The sequence below is a fragment of the Triticum aestivum genome, chromosome 7A, assembly GCF_018294505.1.
Source record: "Triticum aestivum cultivar Chinese Spring chromosome 7A, IWGSC CS RefSeq v2.1, whole genome shotgun sequence".
Lineage (NCBI taxonomy): Eukaryota > Viridiplantae > Streptophyta > Magnoliopsida > Poales > Poaceae > Triticum > Triticum aestivum.
This window is the reverse complement of record NC_057812.1, coordinates 439635250-439656845: the sequence shown is the minus strand read 5'-3', so window position 1 is coordinate 439656845 and position 21596 is coordinate 439635250.

Genomic DNA, 21596 nt, shown 5'->3' with positions numbered 1-21596 from the left:
GTTTTTTGGAGAGGTGCGCGGACAAGAGGCATTGTGGTCTGCTTATTTCTGCAAATAGCGGTGCTTAAATTTAGTGGAATGCACAAGCATTTCAGCTGGTCAGTACACTGCATGGTTCATTTCAGCATTCCCGCTGATACCACAATTATAATTGGTTATTCTGGAATGAGGGAACCTAACCCTGAATGGTGGCAACAAGAAAAAACCAGAGTGAACTCCAGGAAATTTAAGCCTGCTGGGAGGCCCTTTGCTCAGAGAGAAGCCTTGCTTGTTTTTTCCTGATTTGTAAACCTTCTCACAACTTTGTCTTTTGCTGTGAACTAGTATATGTTTGTTATGTTCTATGAATCATTGAGATGTATATAATTGCTTAACTTATGCTTTTCAAGTTTTTATGAAGACGAGTTTAATGTGAGTGTTCCACATGAGTGCTGGACTAGCGTGTGAACGTTTGGAATTTATTACATTGTGGCCTCAATTAACTGCATGAACCACTGTAACAAGATACATAGTTGCTTATATGTCAGACATCATATTGTTGATTGTTAGCTGGTCGATAGCCTAGTGTTGAAGCGAGCTGAGCCAACGTGCCGTGTTTTGCACAACTGCTTACAAGTGGGGTAGCACCAACAATGTTTACAAGTACTTATGTATACGTCGGCGCACGGCTCTCGAACGAGTGCTCTATTTCGTCAAAACACACACTGCTCGTATGATAAACCGTGACAACTTATGTCTTACCATGCCATATTCATGAAAAAACTAGTGAGGACGCATCTGTTTCGGCAACAATTATGATGGTTCTCACATGATTCACGGGCACACAAAAGTAGCAGCAGTTCCCATAGATGGATTCAAACAGAGTACTAGCCCAGAGGGGTCGATAACAGGCAAGGTTCGGATAATTAGACACAATCCAAACTACTATTAAACACTAGCTGGGGCAACTATTTCATGTCTCGATCTAATTTGGGCTGGACACAAGATGGACCTTGCCATGAACATCATCGAGGACGTCCCGCAGCAGCTCAATCCTATGAACCTTCATGAAGACAACCTTGTGGCCTTGCCACTGATAAACTTGTTTGTGGAGGCATGCCACGTCATCTTCCTGCATAAGCTTGACAAGAACAGTATTCCTCACAAACGAAGGAGTAGCTTTGAACTTATTATGCTTCAGTACACCCTGGACAACACGCCTGACAACAGTGAGGCTGGAATACAACTCTTCATTGGTATAACCGCAAATGGCTTCCAGGATCCAACAACCTAAGAACTCTGTTTTCCCAGTGCGTATATTCAGGTCGTCCGCCTCATAGCGAGTGACATGTACAACCAGACAATCCTTGTCTGCATCAGGGCTCTAATTGAAACATAAACAAATTCTGAATTACTTTTCAGTATAAGAAACACAAGTTATTTAAACCACTACGTATACCATGGCATCGAAGCTAATAAAATTGTGCATTATTAATCACCACATACCTCCTTTTCTAAAAAAATCACCACATACTTAGATGAAAAACCACAATCGAGATCGGCAAAGAAGGAAATCACCTTGGGCAGCTCAGCGGGGGGGGGGGGGGACACATCCTCGAAGGGGGAAAACTGCTCCTGTAGTGCCACGGGGGCTGTAACCTCAAACAGGGCGTTGACCATCTCAGTATCTGGGCTCGCCTCGATGGTTGCCTCCATCTTCTTGGAGCTCTCTGTCTCGTGGGGATCAGCCTCCCGCGTCTGCTCCAATATCGGCAGATCTTTACCTGGTTCTCCTTGGTCCATCATGAAACTAACGAATACTAGGAGTCCACTGAAAGGAAAACACAATCGCAATGACAATGAAACAAAAAAGAGAGTGAGGATTGGTTACTGCTTTGCAAAAGTTCTTTTTTTCCTCTGAACGAAAATATACCAACATCACAGATCCGCTTACCTTCTCTTTGTTCAGAGAGAAGAACAGTGGCAGATGCAAGTGTTGCCTTTCTTGAAGACGGTGAGGGAGAAGGGGATTCAGAAAAGAGTGAAATGATGGTTGCTTCGTCCGTCAAACTTAGACTGCGGGGAGGTGGGGTTTGTGATACGACGGCTCGTTACTGCCGCACTACGACCGGGGTGACTCTCCGCCTGCATACTGCCTTCTAATTTGGTGGATGGCATTTGGGCCCGCGCGCTGCATGGCCCGCATGTCGGTGAACAAAAGTATAGCGACATTCAGTAGAGGGAGACGTTTCAATGACCTAGGAGGAGCCAGAAGCGGTAGAGTGTCTCCACTGTACTAGTAGTAATTGTTTTTCTGGGTAGCTGTAGAGTGTCTCCACTATACTAGTAGTAATTGTTTCTCGGGTCCCAAGACAAAACAGCCCATCCACACTAGTAAATAGTAAAATCAATTCAAAAACCTGGGTGCTCTTCTTCCTCCTCGCTCCCACCCACCTCGTGTCAGCTCGCTCCATATGGGGTGTGATGCTAACAAAAATAAGATGGGCTCCAATTTTTTTTTACGAATTAGCAAATGGGTTGTACATTATTAGAAATAATGGCAGATGGGTTGTATGCTGTTTTCCACAGATTTGAGGCTGACTTGTGCGCCTACTACAGGTTGACGCGTATGCTTTCATAAAAAAAGGTCGACGCACACGCAACGCCCTGTCAACTTAGTCAACACACGAGAGCAGTGACTGTTGGATGTCCATCCAATAGCTGTCGTGCTTCTTCAATCTCTGCTCTTCATGCTCAAGCCGCTCAAACAAGTGCCGGCGAGACTGCCTGCTCCCTCCTCCCGCGGCCGGCTATGCTGCCGCGCAGGCCTCACGGCCCACCATACTCCCATCGCTGGCCTAGCCATCCCTCTACTCACCCACACCTGCTGTTATTCTCCGGCGATGGCAGACGAACCAGTAAACCCTCATACTACTTCGCGTGGGAAACAACTGCCGAGTATTCCCTGGCTCCGTGTCGTTCCCTTCCTAGGCCTCGCCGTCGTCCACCGCCCTGGTGCTGTCGGCGCGGCCTGGTCAACGTGGTCAATGAACGACATCCATCGGAACTGGACTGTACGTGGAGAGGCTGACAACTGGGTCCATGGCTGCACGCAAGGAAATGCCTCCTTATTATGCGCAAAATAATGATTCCTCCACCTGACAGCTAGGACCCACAGGAAGGGCCTCTGTATTTCGCGAAAAAAACATTCCCCCCGTTGACAGGTCGGACCCACCAGCTATATCTTCGCACGCAAGGAAGTGCCTCCTTATTATGCCCAAAAAATGAATACCCCCCTGCTAGCTGGGACCCACCATATTGTTGGGCTGACTTGTGGGCCTACTAAGTTGACAGGGACGGAGAGCTTTGTCAACTTAGTCAATACTCCAGTGACCGTATGACGTCCATCCAACGGCCATAGTGCTTCTTCAACCTCTGGTCTTCTTGCTCCAGCCGCCCAAAGCAGTGTCGGTCGTGCCGCCTGCTCCTGCCTTCCGTGGCCGGCTGTGCTACCGCGGAGGCCTCACCGCCCCCATACTACTCCCACCACTGGCCAGGCCATCCCTCCACTCACCCACACCCCCTGTTATTCTACGGCGAAGGCAGGCTCACACCGCAGTCGAACCAGTGAATGCTCGTACTCCTCTCCGCGTGGGCATCCACTGCCGCGTCTTGCACGGCTCCGCGTCGTCCCCTTCCTTGGCCTCGCCGTCGTCCTCCGCCGTGGTGCTCTCGGCGCGGCGTGGTCAATGTGGTCAACGACCGACTTCCATTGGAAGAGTACTGTACGTGGAGAGGCTGACAGCTGGGTCCACGGCAGCCGCAAGGAAGTGCCTCCTTATTATGCAGAAAATAATTATTCCTCCACCTGACAGCGGAGATCCACTGGACGGGCCACCAGTATTGTGCGAAAAAAATCATTTCCCCTGACTGCTGGGACCCACCGAACGGGCCACCGTATTTCGTGAAAAAAGTTCCTCCCGCTGTCATCTCGGACCCATCGGAAGTGCCACCTTATTACGCACAAAAAAATGAATACTCCCCCGGCTAGCTGGGACCCACCTTGCTGGGAGGCTGACTTGTGGGCCTACTAAGTTCACGGGGATGAAGGGTTTTGTCAACTTAGTCAATATGAATGATTCTAGCTCAAGTGACCATACAATATCCAACGGCCGTAATGCTTCTTCAACCTCTGGTCTTCTTGCTCCAGCCGCCCAAAGCAGCACCGGTCGTGCCGCATGCTCCTGCCTCCCGTGGCCGGCTGTGCTGCCGCAGAGGCCTCGCCGCCCCCTACTATTCCCACCGCTGGCCAGGCCCTGTGGTGACGGTAGCCTCACACCGCAGCCGAACTAGTGAACCCTCGTAGTCCTCTCCGCGTGGGCTTCCACTGCCACGCCATCCCCTTCCTAGGCCTCGCCGTCGTCCACCGTCATGGTGCTCTTCGCGCGGCGTGGTCAATGTGGTCAAGGAACGACTTCCATCGGAAGAGTACTGTACGTGGAGAGGCTGACAACTGGGTCCACGGCCACAGCCCAGTTTTCTTGTGATTTGCCAAGTAAGTCGCTTTGTCAGGCCTGTTGGGCTGCAATTCTTTCAAGATGGGGAGAGCTTTCATTCGGCTGACCGAGAAAATGGCCCATCAGTAATGAGAAATGGGTTGTACATTTTTAAAACACATCAAACCGGCAATTAGTTTCAAATATCTTTTTTTTTCATTTCAAGATTTTAAATTACATTAATTTTTATGCGTGGAGAATTTGTTGGATTTTATATTGATATACATTTATTTTTAAAATCAGTTTGAATGTGAGTCGAAATTTCGGGATTGAAAACAGTTCGAACCGCACTGAAATATGCAAAATTTCGTATAATTTTTTAACAGTTGCCACAATATGGGCTGTAATGCTAACAAAAAGAATACGGGATCCAAAAAAACCTTAAGATTAGCAAATGGGCTGTAAATTATTAAAAATAATGGCAGATGGGTTGTATGCTGTTTTCCACAGATTTGAGGCTTTCCTAAAAAAGGTTGACGCACAAGCACTGATTGTTGGATGTCCATCCAACGGCCGTCGTGTTTCTTCAATCTCTGCTCTTCCTGCTCCAGCCGCTCAAACAAGCGGCGACAGGACTGCCTGCTCCCTCCTCCTCGCAGTCGGCTGTACTGCTGCGCAGGCCTCACCGCCTGACCGTACTCCCATCGCTGGCCTAATTATCCCTCTACTCACCCACACCTGCTGTTATTCTCGGGCGACGGTAGACGAACCAGTAAACCCTCGTACAGTCGTACTCCCCTCCGCGTGGGAAACAACTGCCGAGTCTTCCCTGCCTCCGTGTCGTCCCCTTCCTAGGCCTCGCCGTCGTCCACCATCCTGGTTCCCTTGGCACGGCCTGGTCAACGTGGTCAATGACCGACATGCCTCTGAAGTGGACTTTACGTGGAAAGGCCGACATCTGGGTCCATGGCCGTACGCAAGGAAATGCCTACTTATTACGCGCAAAATAATGATTCCTCCACCTGACATCAGGGACCCACTGAAAGGGCCTCTGTATTTCGCGAAAAAAACGTTACCGCCGCTGACAGCTCGGACCCACCAGCTATATCTTCGCATGCAAGGAAGTGCCTCCTTATTACGCACAAAAAAATGAATACTCCCCCTGTTAGCTGGGACCCAGTATAGTGGCAGGCTGACTTGTGGGCCTACTAAGTTGACGGGGATGGAGGGCTTTGTCAACTTAGTCAATATGCACGATTCTAGCTCCAGCGACCGTACGATGTCCATCCAACGGCCGTAGTGCTTCTTCAACCTCTGGTCTTCTTGCTCCAGCCGCCCAAACCAGCACCGGTCGTGCCTCGTGCTCCTACCTCCCGTGGCCAGCTGCGATGCGGCGGAGGCATCACCGCCCCCTACTACTCCCACCGCTGGCTAGGCCATCCCTCTACTCACCCACACCCCCTGTTATTCTACGGCGACGGCAGCCTCACATCGCAGCGAACCAGTGAACCCTCGTACTCCTCTACGCGTGGGCATCCACTGTCGCGTCTTCCCCGGCTCTGCGTCGTCCCCTTCCTAGGCCTCGTCGTTATCCACCGCCCTGGTGCTCTCGGTGTGGCGTGGTCAACATGGTCAAGGAACGGCTTCCATCGGACGTGGACTGTATGTGGAGAGGCTGACAGCTGGGTCCACGGCCGTAGCAAGGAAGTGCCTCCTTATTACGTGCAAAATAATTATTCCTCCACCTGACAGCGGGACCCACCGGACGGGCCACCGTATTTCACGGAAAAAACGTTTCCCCCTGACTGTTGGGACCCACCAGCTACATCTTCGCACGCAAGGAAGTGCGTGGCAGTCGGGACCCACCTGGTCGAAGCGTACGTAGCGTTGTCATTCCGGTCGCGAACGTGTACGTACATACTGGTCGATGTAGAGGCGCGCACGTGTCGTAGTATAGGCGCGCACGTAGCATTTACACGTACGTACAGTGGCCAGGGTGCAAGAAAGAAAATACGGCCACGTATGTGTACATACGAGCGGGGTCTCGAACGCCTACTCGCGCACACGTACGGCCAGGGCTCGTGTACATGGCTGGGTCGGAACAGAGAAACAGCGTCGTCGTCATGTTCATGGGGAGGCAACGAAATGTGTTGTGTTCATGGGGAGGCAATGGAATGCGTCATGTTCATCGGGAGGGCTTGGACGGAACAGGTGATGGAAACAAGGCCTGGCGTACCACAGAACAGAGGAAACGGCCTTGTGTTCGACCGGCCATGTTCGAAACGGGATCCTGTTGATCGGGAGGGGTCTGGCGTACCGCAAAACGGAGGAAACGGACCTCCTACGGTCGAAACGGGGGTCCTGTTGATCAGGAGGGGTGTGGCGTACCACAAAATGGATGAAACGGACTTGTGTTGGAGCGCTACGGTCGAAACGGGGGTCCTATTCATCGGGAGGGGTGTGGCGTACCGCAAAACGGGACTCCACGGGATACTGTTCATCTCCACCGCCGACCCCTCCAGCCCCCACGAGGTACTGTTCATCCACCGTCAACCTCCTCCAGCCTCCACCTGCGACTGTTCATCCACGGGCTCATGTTCATCCAGCCTCCACCGCGTGCTACTCCACCGGCTACTGTTCAACCAGCCCTCTCCACGGGCTCCTGTTCAACCACCCCTCCACGGGCTACTGTTCATCCTGCCCTCCACCGTCTACTGTTCATCCTGCCCTCCACGGGGTGGTCCTGTTCATCCAGCCGTCAACGGGGTCCTGTTCATCCGACCTCAACCGGCTCGATCGATCGGGGTCCTATTCATCGAGAGGCAACACCACGGGGTCCTGTTCATCCACCCCCACCGGGAACTGTTCATCCAACCCCCCCCTGCAACGCTCACTGTTCATCCAGAGGCAGCATCGATCGGCTTCAGTTAGCAGCAGTAGCGAAGGAATTGCTCGATCGGGTTCAGTTAACAGCCATCGATCGATCGCTCGGGTTCAGTAACGCGTAGCCTGCAGTACAATTGCTTGGGTTCAGTTAGAGCCCAACGCCTCACTCGGGTTCAGTTAGAGCCAATGCCTCGCACACACGCGCGTACGTGTACGAGAGAAACGCGCATCGCTCGGCCCCCGACCTCCCACCGTAACCGGGAACTCCCCGAAATTTTCCTCCCCTCGCTTCTACCACGGTTTTTTCCGTCATGGACGGCCCAAAGAATGTCATGCAGCTGCGTCTCCGGCCCGCCCAGGACGAAAAGCCCATTTTCTTTCATGTTTTTTTGTCATAGAAGTAGGAGCCCACCACATCTATGATGATACTGGGTTTTGTCACAATTATCGTCATAGAAGTGTCATATGTATGACAGAAAAAAAAATCGTTCGGCCCAAAATGTCACGGATGTGTCTTTTTTTGTAGTGCCAGTACTCGCCTAAATTTAAAAAATCCTACCGAGTGATGAACAAGTCTCTCACTCGGGGGCTTAGCTGCAGTCCAGTACTCGCCTAAGTTTAAAAAATCCTACCAAGTGATGAGCAAGTCTCTCACTCGGGGGCTTAGCTGCAGTCCAGTACTCGCCTAAGTTTGAAAAATCCTACTGAGTGGTGAGCAACCCTCTCACTCAGAGGCTTAGCTGCAGTCCAGTACTCGCCTAAGTTTACAAAATCCTGCTGAGTGGTGAGCAAGCCTCTCACTCAGGGGCTTAGCTGCAGTCCATTACTCGCCTAAGTTTAAAAAATCCTACCGAGTGGTGATCAAGCCTCTCACTCGGGGGCTTAGCTGCAGTCCAGTACTCGCCTAAGTTTGAAAAATCCTACCGAGTGGTGAGCAAGCCTCTCACTCGGGGGCTTATCTATAGTCCAGTACTCGCCTAAGATTAAAAATCCTACCGAGTGGTGAGCAACCCTCTCACTCAGAGGCTTAGCTGCAGTCCAGTACTCTCCTAAGTTTAGAAAATCCTACCGAGTGATGAGAAACCCTCACACTCGGGGGCTTAGCTGCAGTCCAGTGCTCGCCTAAGTTTGAAACACATCCCCATCCGCAAGGACGATGAGGTGCAGGTCGATTGCAACCTTCTCCTCGGAGCTGCGCCACAAATACAATGTGCGCTCCATCCTCATCCACAAGGACGATGAGGTGCAGGTCGACTGCAACCTTCTCTTCGGAGCTGCGCCACAAATACAATGTGCGCTCCATCCCCATCCACAAGAACGATGAGGTGCAGGTCGACTACAACCTTCTCCTCGGAGCTACGCCGCAAATACAACATGCGCTCCATCCTCATCCGCAAGGACGATGAAGTGCAGGTCGACTAGGACATCTTCCTCAGAACTGCATCTCAAGTACAAAGAATATTGCGAGTGAAGAACAAGTTCCACTCGAAGGCGAACGCAAGCACATTCAGAAGATAAACCTAGTTCAGATAAATCCTAAAGTTCCAGAATGAATATAAAATTACTCGGACATCAAGCCCAAAGGAGTTCAACGGTTACAAAATCACTCGGCATTCTGAGGCAAATTTAAGGCGAGGTATAAAGTTTGTTCACTCCGCAGGAGGAGGGCTTGCAGGCTCGACGAACTTGTCCAGATCAATTCCGTCAGCGATCCGAGTGGCAACAGCAATGAAGGTTACCATTAAGGATTGGAAGTCATGCCTTTGGGTGTTGGCTACCTTGAACGCTGCCAGCTTCTCTTCTCGAGCTTCTTTGCAATGGACCCTAACCAGCGATAGAGCCACATCAGCACCGCATCGGGCAGAAGACTTCTTCCATTCCTGCACTCGACCAAGAGCCTCATTGAGTCGAGTCATCAGAGACTCGAGTTCATTTTGAAATGTTGCCCTTGGCCAGAGGGATGTATCAATGCGCGACACCGCCACCTTCAAGCGAGCAAGATAGCTTGTAACGCTGGCAACACAAAATTCCTGTCGGAGCACGTTCATGGTAGCCTCATCACCGACTGGAGAAAGGATAGGGTCCAAACCTGTCTCGATCAGTCCAGTTTCTTCTTCAAAGTTTTGGCAGAATTCTGCAGATTCAAGGAGTTAATGAGTCGACCAATTCATGATGACTTGCAAACAGTGAATCAGTCGGATAAAGAAAAGTACCTTCGAGCATAAGGAAGAGCTTCTTGGCGAGTGCTTTCAGATAAGCTTCCAGGTCATTTCTCCTACGAGACATGCTTTCCAGGTCCTCGTTCAGAGTCACCTTATCCTTCCTCAGACGAGTCGCCTCTCGATTGGACACGGTAAGAGACGTCTTCAGCTTGGTGATTTCTTCCACTAACACACCGACCGAAGCCAGCTTTTTGTCAGCAAGTGCAGTCTTCTCCTGAGCCTCCTTTTACGCAGCTGCAAGATTGAGGTCCTTCTTCGCCAGAGCCAGTCTCATTTTCTCTGCAAGATATACACTTGGGTCAGACAGAAGAACGAGGAAATAACTAAAGTCAAAATAAACAATCGACAGGTCGTTACCTTCCTGTAACACCCCGGATGTAACTTACCCAATTTGTACTCCAACTCTTGTCGTTTCCGGCGTTAAGTTATTTTATTTTCTCGGGTTCAGGTTTTTGTCTGCGTGTGTTGTTGTCGTTGTCATGCATCTCATATCATGTCATCATGTGCATTGCATTTGCATACGTGTTCATCTCATGCATTCGAGCATTTTCCCCGTTGTTCGTTTTGCATTCCGACGCTTCGTTCTACTCCGGTGGTCCTTTCTACCTTTCTTTCGTGTGTGGGGATTAAACATTTCCGGATTGGACCGATACTTGCCAAGCGGCCTTGGTTTACTACCGGTATACCGTCTGTCAAGTTTCGTACCATTTGGACTTTGTTTGATACTCCAACGGTTAACCGAGGGACCGAAAAGGCCTCGTGTGTGCTGCAGCCCAACACCCCTCCATTTTGGCCCAAACCCCACCTAAAGCCTCCCCATCATCTAGAGCGTTCGATCACGATCGTGTGGCCGAAAACCGCACCTCATTTGGACTCTCCTAGCTCCCTCTATGCCTATAAATAGAACCCCCCGAGATTCGAATCTCCTTCTCCCCCGAAACCCTAAACTTCGTCTCCGCCGCGCCGGACATTGTCCGTCCGTGCCGGACGGAGCCGCCGCCGCCCGCGCCAACCAGCACCTGACACATGGACTCGCCACCGCGCCCCGCCGCGGCCCGCTCGGGCCCGCCGCCGGCCCCCGCGGCCCGACTCCTCCCAGCCGCCTCGCGTTGCTCGCCTTTGTGCCCGCACCGCTCAGATCGGGTCCGCGCCGCCGCGCCGCACACTCGCCACCTCGCCGCCGGCGGAGTCCTCCGCCGCCCTTCGCCACCCGGGGCCGCCGTCGTTTTGCTCCACCTCGGTCCGCCTCGTCGCCGGCAAGGAGTCGCCGCGCCGCCACCGCGGCTTCCTCTCTCCGGCCTCCGAGCTCCGGCCACCGTCGTTCTGCTCCATCTCCGGCCGACCATCCTCGGTTCACGCACCGGCCGCTATAGTACCGCTAGATCCGCAGCTACAGTGCTCGAAACCCTAGATCTGGGTTGACCTTCTCCCCTCTCTCAGTATTTTTTTTCAAACTCTGGCATGTCGTAACTTTGCATCCGTAGCTCCGTTTTGGGCATATAGCATATCAAAATGTTCGTATCAGAGAGCACATCATTTCATTCCATTCCATCATTTTCATTTGAGTTCATCTTGATGCCCGAAATGCTGTTAGAAGAGGGCTACTTGAGATATTTGTCAGATCTGCTACTCCATTTATATATTTGTCATTTTTGCCATGATTATTGTGTGCATGATATGCCCATGAGCTCTACATATGTTTTGTTAAGGGTTTTGCCATCTTTCCAGAGGTGCAACCCATGTATTTTTGTGATGTGTGTGGTAACTAGCACAAGCTTGCAAAGTGAGGCACTTGGTAATGCTGATTTCAGGGACTTAGCATTTCCACCAAGTCCTTGAGCTGTTTATCTCATATGGCCATATGTTCATGTTGTTTCCTAGTGATCCGTGCCTCTTTTGAGGATGATCAGTAAGGATGTTTTGTTAATCTTGTAGTGCTCTATACATCCATGTCTTTGTTTGCAATTATGGAGCACCTTAGCTTGAGTCAATCGAGCTCTACTTTTGCTACTTCGTGAATCTGGGCAGATTGTCTACTTGTTAGCGATTTTGCCGAGGATGTTGTAGTTGATCCGTGCATGCTATGCTATTGTTCATGCCATGTCTAGCTTGCATTTTGTGTATTCTTGATGGGTGTATTCTTAGCTTGTCATGACTTACTCCATAGTGAGTGCATCGAGCTCGTAAACATGCCTACTTGATATCTGTTTTCAGCATGCTCCAGTTTTCACCAAGTCTGAGAACTGATTATGTTTTTGCCATGTTCACATGCTTGCAATTGTATTTTCTGATCCCTTTTGGCTCAAGGTCACTAAGGGACTTTTGTTAAGCTCTTTGAGTAGCTCCATGCCATGCTTTACTTTGCCATGTTCAGGTCCTGTAGCATGTAGTTTTGTTGCTCCGAAGAGTGTTATCTGATATGAAATTCCAGACAAGTGTTAATTTCACTAAGTCTGAAATCTGTTTGCCATATGTTTTTTTGCCATGCTTGTTTGAACCTGTTAATGGTTGAATTGGCCGTAGCTCAGTGCTAGACTTTTGTTAATAATCATGAATGCATCCCTGCCATGTATTTTGTTGTCATGTTTGGGTGCTGTAGCTTGTCCATCTCTTTGCATTTAGATGGCTACTTGCTGTAAATCGCAGACCGGCGTCATATTTAAATTGCTTGCCATTTCCAAACCGTAACTCCGATTCCGACGTTCTTTATATCGTTTTCAAGATATTTCATCTAATCTTTCCAGTGGCACACTTGGATTTCCAAGTTGAGGCCAGGTTCATGCATCCCTTGTCAAATCCTGCATATGCATCCCGCATTGCATCCCGCATAGCATACCATCTTTGCATCATATTGTTTGAGCTTTGCACGTGGTTGATTGTGTTCCGTTTGTTTGTTTGTATTGTTTGGGTAGAGCCGGGAGACGAGTTCGCTAACGAGGAGCCCGTTGAGTTTGCTTTCGAGGATCCAGTCAACTCTGACAACTTTGCAGGCAAGATGATCATACCCTCGAAATCACTACTATCTTTGCTTTGCTAGATGCTCGCTCTTTTGCTATGCCAATGCTACGATGCCTACCACTTGCTTTCAAGCCTCCCAAATTGCCATGTCAAACCTCTAACCCACCATGTCCTAGCAAACCGTTGATTGGCTATGTTACCGCTTTGCTCAGCCCCTCTTATAGCATTGCTAGTTGCAGATGAAGATTGGAGACCGTTCCTTGTTGGAACATTATTTTCTTGTTGGGATATCATTATATTGCCATGTTATCTTAATGCATCTATATACTTGGTAAAGGGTGGAAGGCTCGGCCTCTTGCCTAGTGTTTTGTTCCACTCTTGCCGCCCTAGTTTCCATCATATCGGTGTTATGTTCCCAGATTTTGCGTTCCTTACGCGGTTGGGTTATAATGGGAACCCCTTGATAGTTCGCCTTGATTAAAGCTTTTCCAGCAATGCCTAACCTTGGTTTTACCATTTGCCACCTAGCCTCTTTTTCCCCTGGGTTTCCGGAGCCCGAGGGTCATCTTATTTTAAACCCTCCCGGGCCAGTGCTCCTCTGAGTGTTGGTCCAACCGAGAGATGTCCGGGGCTACCAGGGGCAACTCTAGGCTGGCCTACCCGACGTCTGGCTCATCTGAGTGTGCCCTGAGAACGAGATATGTGCAGCTCCTATAGGGATTTGTCGGCACATTCGGGCGGTGTTGTTGGTCTTGTTTTAACCTATCGAAGTGTCTTGAAGAACCGAGGTACCGAGTCTGATCGGAACATCTCGGGAGGAGGTCTATTCCTTCGTTGACCATGAGAGCTTGTCATGGGCTAAGTTGGGACTCCCCTGCAGGGATTTGAACTTTCGAAAGTCGTGCCCACGGTTATGGGCAGATGGGAATTTGTTAATGTCCGGTTGTAGATAACTTGAACCTTAACTTATTTAAAATGAATCAACAGTGTGAGTTGCCATGATGGTCTCTTCTCGGCGTTGTCCGGGAAGTGGACACGGTGTTGGAGTAATGTTTGCACAGGTTGCTCTCTAGTTTCTCGCTCGCACTTTGCCTCCTCTTCTCGCTCTCTTTTGCGAACAGGATAGCCACCATATTTGCTAGTCGCTTGTTGCAGCTCCACATATTTACCTTGCCTTACCTATAAGCTTAAATAGTCTTGATCGCGAGGGTGCGAGATTGCTGAGTCCCTGTGGCTCACAGATTACTATTACACCAGATGCAGGGCCTGATGATTCCGCTCCAGGTGACGCGCTTGAGATCAAGTGGGAGTTCGACGAGGACTCTCAACAATACTATGTTTCCTTTCCTGATGATCAGTAGTGGTGCCCAGTTGGGGGTGATCGGGACCGTGTCGCATGTTGGGTTATCTTTTGTTTTGGAGCCGTAGTCGGGCCATGAGTGTTTGGATGTTGTAATGTTATTTATGTACTTGATTGACGTGGCGAGTGTAAGCCAACTATGTTATCTCCCCTTTTATTATCTATATTACATGGGATGTTGTGAAGATTGCCTAACTTGTGACATATGCCTTCAATGCGATTATGCCTCTAAGTCGTGCCTCGACACGTGGGAGATATAGTCGCATCGAGGGTGTTACACTTCGGTACCAGCCACTTCATCTTTAGCCTTTTTCAAGTTCTGATGGGCCAGCTCCAAGTCAAGGTTGAGTTGTCTCTGTTTTCCCTGAATTCAGCAAACTTGGAGATAAGCGCACATGATTTCTACGATGAGCAAAAGATATGTCAATGGACAAGATCAACGATTATTTGCTTCCGAGTGAATAAAACTTTAAGACTACTACAGAATCAAACATTCTATATTAGTCTCAGGGACTACACCCAGTGGGTGCACTTATCGTGCCCCCACTGATTCAGATTCCACTTGGCATGGTCCGCCCAGACGGAGTGGAAGAAAAAAAGAGAGAGAAAGAAATACTCAGACCCCAACCGACTGCAAGCAGTCGACTGTGGTCTTGGGGACTACACCTAGTGGGTGCACTTAGCGTGCCCCCACTGGTTCAGATTCCGCTCGACATGGTCCGCCCAGATCGAGTGGAAGAGTGAAAACAACAAAGATGCCAAACACCCACTGGGCGCGCAGATGAGAAGTGCAGAACAAGTTTAGTCTACATGGACATTGGCTCGAAGGGCCGCACTGGCGTCGTAAGCAGCCTGACTATTTTTGTGCACCACCTTCACTCGCTCCATCATTAGGCCAGCTTGGCGAATGGCTTCTGCAGCGGAGTCCGCCTGGCTTTCCAGAACATGATGAGTAGTGAAGAATGGGACTGGCGGTCCAGACGCAGCAGCTGGAAGTTCCGAGGCATGAAGTTGGACGGTGGAAGCAAGCACTGGCATAGTCGATGATGTGGGGCGTTCACTCGATACTGGATCAGCAAAAGTAACAAAAGCCCGAGTCACATCTTCAGGCTATTGAACCGCTGGCTCTGCTGTCATCACCGATTGGGATGTCTTGCCAACTGATGCCTTTTTGTTCCTCCTGGCCCTCAGCGGCACGTCCTCGTCGTCATCTGGAGGTTCAATGACATTGGGAGGAGCTGCAAAAAGATCAGTGGACTCCAGATTAATCGTCAGAATTTAATCGACTGAGTAACTGAAGATAGGATTACGAGAAGTTATACCCGGGTTGGAAGTGACTGCGTCTTCCATTTCTTCATATTCATACTTGTGGGTGGAAGTCCCGGAGGTAGCAGCACTGCAAATTTCAAGATTCAGTCGGTCATGCCTATCACGATGGGTCGACCAAAATTCGACTCGTACTAAAACCAAGAAATCAGGTCTGATTATTACCCGGAAACAGTAGGAATGGCCACTTTGATCTTGGTCAAGGCCTTCGGCGGTTTTGACGACGCAACTTTTAGTTGTTTCGGTGCCTTTTCAGTCGCGGCTGGAGACGGTGCAGCTTTTGGTTGCTTTGGTTTCCTCTCAGTCGGCACTGGAGAAGATGTCCGAGGGTGCTTCGACGACTGTCCAGTCGGTACGGCCGCTTTGTCATGGATACTTGCCGGGTCATGAGCCTGCTTGGATCGTTTTTCCTTACGGGGAGGTGAGTCGACCTCTTCTTCATCACTTGGGTCGTAACTCTCCTTGTCCTCCTCTTCATCAGAGTGCCACTCGCCGCTCCCGCCTCCGCTCGCCTCCCCCTTCTGATCCTGCTCCTGCTCCCCGTTGGGCATCGAGTACATCTGAGTAAGGGCCTGAAAGACAACAAGTGAAGCAGAAAACAGTCAGTTGACAACAAGCACTTACATGACAAATCAAGAGAACACTCGGTAATTTAGAGTTGGACCATGTCTGGTTGGCGCGAGTTGTCGAATGGAGAGACTCTCCTAGACCCCCTAGGGTTATCCTTGTTGCCAGTGATACCTCTCAGCCACTTCTCCACCGTGTCCTCGTCGACCTCTTCTGGGTGGATTCGAGTGGAATCATCAACGCCCGAATACATCCACATCGGATGGTCTCGAGCTTGAAGCGGCTGAATACGTCATTTAAGGAAGACCTCCAGCAGATCCATGCCAGTGACGCCATCATGGACGAGTTGGACCACCCGCTCGACCAACACCTTCACATGCGCCTTCTCCTCTGGGATCACTTTCAAGGCGGAGGGCTTTTCGACCCGAGCCATAGAAAAGGGTGGAAGTCCGATCGATTGACCTAGAGTCGGCTGGTCTTTGCAATAGAACCAGGTTGACTGCCATCTCGGACTGACTCGGGAAGGATCATGGCTGGGAAAGTGCTTTTACCTCTCATTTGAATCCCAAGACCCTCGCACATCTAGATCACGTGCGTCCTCTCATCACTCGGGTTGGCCTTCTTGACCGACTGGGAATGACACGTGAAAATGTGCTTGAAAAGGCCCCAGTGTGGCCTACAACCTAAGAAGTTCTCGCACATGGACACGTAGGCAGCGAGGTACACGATGGTGTTGGGAGAAAAGTGGTGGAGTTGTGCTCCAAATAAGTTCAAGAAGCCTCGGAAAAAAGGATGGGGAGGCAAAGAAAATCCACGGTCAACATGGGTGGCGAGGAGAACGCACTCACCCTCTCGCGAATGCGGTTCGGTCTCGCCCTCCAAGAGCCGCGCTGATTCATGGGGAATCAGTCCCCCCTCGACCAGATCATCGATGTCGTCCTGACGAATCATCGACTGATACGTCTCCGTCGTATCTACTTCTCCAAACACTTTTGCCCTTGTTTTGGACTCTAACTTGCATGATTTGAATGGAACTAACCCAGACTGACGCTATTTTCAGTAGAATTACCATGGTGTTATTTATGTGCAAGAAGAAATGTTCTCGGAATGACCTGAAAGTTCATGGAGCCACTTTTCAGAAAATAAGAAAAATACCTGCAAAATATGAAGGCTAGGGGCCCACCACCTCTCCACGAGGGTGGGGGGCGTGCCTGCCCCCCTAGGGCGCGCCCCCTACCTCGTGGGCCCCATGTTGCCTCTCCGACTCCAACTCCAACTCCATATATTGAGTTTCGGCGAGAAAAAAAAGAGAGAGAAGAAATCATCGCGTTTTACGATATGGAGCCACCGCCAAGCCCTAAAACCTCTCGGGAGGGCTGATCTGGAGTCCGTTCGGGGCTCCGAAGAGGGGAATCCGTCGCCATCGTCATCATCAACCATCCTCCATCACCAATTTCATGATGCTCACCGCCGTGCGTGAGTAATTCCATCGTAGGCTTGCTGGACGGTGATGGGTTGGATGGGATCTATCATGTAATCGAGTTAGTTTTGTTAGGGTTTGATCCCTAGTGTCCACTATGTTCTGAGATTGATGTTGCTATGACTTTGCTATGCTTAATGCTTATCACTAGGGCCCGAGTGCCATGATTTCAGATCTGAACCTATTATGTTTTCATCAATATATGAGAGTTCTTGATCCTATCTTGCAAGTCTATAGTCACCTATTATGTGTTATGATCCGTTAACCCCGAAGTGAAAATAATCGGGATACTTACCGGTGATGACCGTAGTTTGAGGAGTTCATGGATTCACTATGTGTTAATGCTTTGTTCCGGTTCTCTATTAAAAGGAGGCCTTAATATCCCTTAGTTTCTGTAAGGACCCCGCTGCCACGGGATGGTAGGACAAAAGATGTCATGCAAGTTCTTTTCCATAAGCACGTATGGCTATATTCGGAATACATGTCTACATTATATCAATGAACTGGAGCTAGTTCCGTGTCACCCTAGGTTATGACTGTTACATGATGAACTGCATCCGGCATAATTCTCCATCACCGATCCATTGCCTACGAGCTTTCCATATATTGTTCTTCGCTTATTTACTTTTCCATTGCTATTGCTATCATCACTACAAAATACCAAAAACATTGCTTTTACTACTGTTACCTTTTGCTACCGTTACCACTACTATCATATTACCTTGCTACTAAACACTTTGCTACAGATATTAAGTTTCCAGGTGTGGTTGAATTGACAACTGAGCTGCTAATACTTGAGAATATTCTTTGGCTCCCCTTGTGTCGAATCAATAAATTTGGGTTGAATACCCTACCCTCGAAAACTGTTGCGATCCCCTATACTTGTGGGTTATCAAGACTATTTTCTGGCACCGTTGCCGGGGAGCATAGCTCTATTCTTTCAGTCACTTGGGATATATATCTGCTTATCATTATGAAGAACTTGAAAGATCCAAGAACCAAGATTTATCCCTTAACTATGAGGGGAGGTAAGGAACTGCTGTCTAGCTCTACACTTGATTCACCTTCTGTTTTGAGTAAGCTTGCGACACCTACACCTGCTTCTGTTATTCGTTCTGATATGTTGCATGTTATTGATGATGCCACTTCTACTATGCATGATACTTATGATGAAACTACCTCTATGCCTGATACTACTGTGCCACTTAGTGAATTTCTTGATGAACAACTTGCTAGAGCTAGAGAAATTGAAAATATTGAATCTGATGATACTGATGAAAGTGATGATGAAGAATCACTTGTTATTCCTAAGGGTTATGTTTTTGATCAAGAAGCTTCTTTAGCTATTTTAACTTGCAAAAATAGAAATGAACTCAAAAGGTTATTAGCTAAATGGAGTAAGCAATCTCTAAATGCTAGAATGAAACCCAACCCTGCTTTTGCTACTTCACCTATCTTTGTTACTGATAAGGATTATGAATTCTCTGTTGATCCTGATATAATTACTTTGGTTGAATCTGATCCTTTTCATGGTTATGAATCTGAAACTGTTGTGGCACATCTTACTAAATTAAATGATATAGCCACCCTGTTCACTAATGATGAGAGAACTCGCTACTTTTACATCCTTAAAATATTTTCGTTCTCATTAAAAGGTGATACTAAGATATAGTCCCCAGGATATGATTTATTACTTCTCTGCTAAATATTTCCCTGCTCATAAGAAACAAGCTGCTTTAAGGGATATATATAATTTTGTGCAAATTGAAGAAGAGAGTCTCCCACAAGCTTAGGGGAGGCTTCTCCAGTTACTTAATACTTTGCCTGATCATCCTCTTAACAAAAATGAAATACTTGATATCTTTTATAATGGACTAACCGATGCCTCCAGAGATTACCTGGATAGCTGTGCTGGTTCTATTTTCAGGGAAAGAACACCGGATGAAGCTGAAATTCTATTGAATAATATGTTGACAAATGAAAATAATTGGACACTTCCAGAGCCAATTCCTGAGCCTATTCCTAAACCAACTCCGACGAAGAGGGGTATTCTATTTGTCAGTCCTTAAGATATGCAAGAGGCAAAGAAATCTATTAAAGAAAAAGGTATTAAAGCTGAAGATGTTAAGAATTTACCTCCTATTGAAGAAATACATGGTCTTAATTTACCGCCTGTTGAGAAACATATAATCTTAATCCTTCTCCTATTGAAGAAACTCATGGTCTTGATAACCCGACACAGGTAGTAAAGGTAAATTCTCTCTATATATATGATAAAGTTGTAATCCCATTTACTAAGTTTGCTAGCACATGCTTAGATTAGTTTGATAAATTTATGGCTAAGCAAGAAGATTTTAATGCTTATTTTGGTAGATAATTGAAATGCAATTCAAATATGCTTGAACACTTGGGTGATTATATGGCTAATGTTAAAGGTGAACTTAAACTTATTAGTAAACATGCTTCTATGGTTACCACTCAAGTAGAAAAGTACTTAAAGTTGAAAATGATTTGCTCAATGAATTGAATAATAAGAATAATGATAATGTTGTTAGAGTTATGACTAGAGGTGGTAGAATGACTCAGGAACCTTTGTATCCTGAAGGCCATCCTAAGAGAATTGAGCAAGATTCTCAGAGAAATAATATAGATGCACCTAGTTCTTCTGAAAAGAAGAAAAAGAAAAATTATAGGACTTTGCATGCTTCTAGTGATCCTATTGTTGAAACACCTGAGAATCCAAATGATATTTCTATTTCTGATGCTGAAACTCAATCTGGTAATGAACCTGAAACTAGTGATAATGCTAATAATAATGTTCATGATGATGCTCAACCTAGTAATGATAATGATATAGAAATTGAACCTGTTGTTGATCTTGATAACCCACAATCAAAGAATCAACGTTATGATAGGAAAGACTTTGTTGCAAGGAAACATGGTAAAGAAAGAGAACCTTGGGTTTAGAAACCCATGCCTTTTCCTCCCAAACCATCCAAGAAAAAGGATGAATAGGATTTTGAGCGCTTTGCTGAAATGATTAGACCTATCTTTTTGCGTATGCAATTAACTGATATGCTCAAAACCAATCCTTATGCTAAATACATGAAAGATATTATTACAAATAAAAGAAAGATACCGGAAGCTGAAATTTCCACCATGCTTTCTAATTATACTTTTAAGGGTGGAATACCAAAGACACTTGGAGATCCAGGAGTACCCACTATACCATGCTCCATTAAAAGAAATTATGTTAAAACTGCTTTATGTGATCTTGGAGCCGGTGTTAGAGTTATGCCTCTCTCTTTATATCGTAGACTTGATTTGAATAAGTTGACACCCACTGAAATATCTTTGCAAATGGCTGATAAATCAACTGCTATACCTGTCGGTATTTGTGAGGATGTGCCTGTTGTAGTTGCAAACTTTACTATTTTAACGGACTTTGTTATTCTTGATATTCCCGAGGACGATAGTATGTCTATTATTCTTGGAAGACCCTTTTTGAATACCGCAGGGGCTGTTATTGATTGCACTGAAGGCAATGTCACTTTTCATGTTAATGGTAATGAGCACACGATACACTTTCCGAGGAAACAACCTCAAGTTCATAGTATCAACTCTATTGGAAAAATTCCATCAATTATATTTGGAGGTTTTGAATTTCCTCTTCCCACTGTCAAGAAGAAATATGATATTCTTATTATTGGGGATGTGCATATCCCCGTTGAGGTAACATAGTGTTATTCGCAATTTCTCTGGTTCAATGTTATTCGGAATGAGTTCGTTAACAAGACTTGATCAACCTTGTTAGTGGATTCCTTTTGATGACCATGAGATGGATGAAACTAGAAGGCACAACCTTCTGTACCCCACTTTTACTTTCTGTTATTTATATTAAATAAAATAAAAATAAATATTTTTCTGTCTGTTATCTGATTATCCGTGCAATATAAAAATACCTCGAAAATTAAAGTTCTCCAAATGCCCTAAAATTTAAATATGATTTTTTCTAGAATATTTGAGAATATTTGGCACTGAGAACACAGCAGGGGGGTCAACCACCTACCCACGAGGGTGGAGGGCGCGTCCTACCCCCTTGGGCGCGCCCCCTACCTCGTGGGCCCATGGTGGCCCTCCTCCACTTATTCCTGCACCCACACACTTCATCTTCCTTCCACAAACACGAATATCCAGCTCAAGCACGAGTTCTAGCTCACTTTGCTGCCATTTTCGATCTCCTTGCTCAAAGCACCTCTCACAAAACTGCTTTGGGAGATTGTTCCTTGGTATGTGACTCCTCCATTGGTCCAATTAGTTTT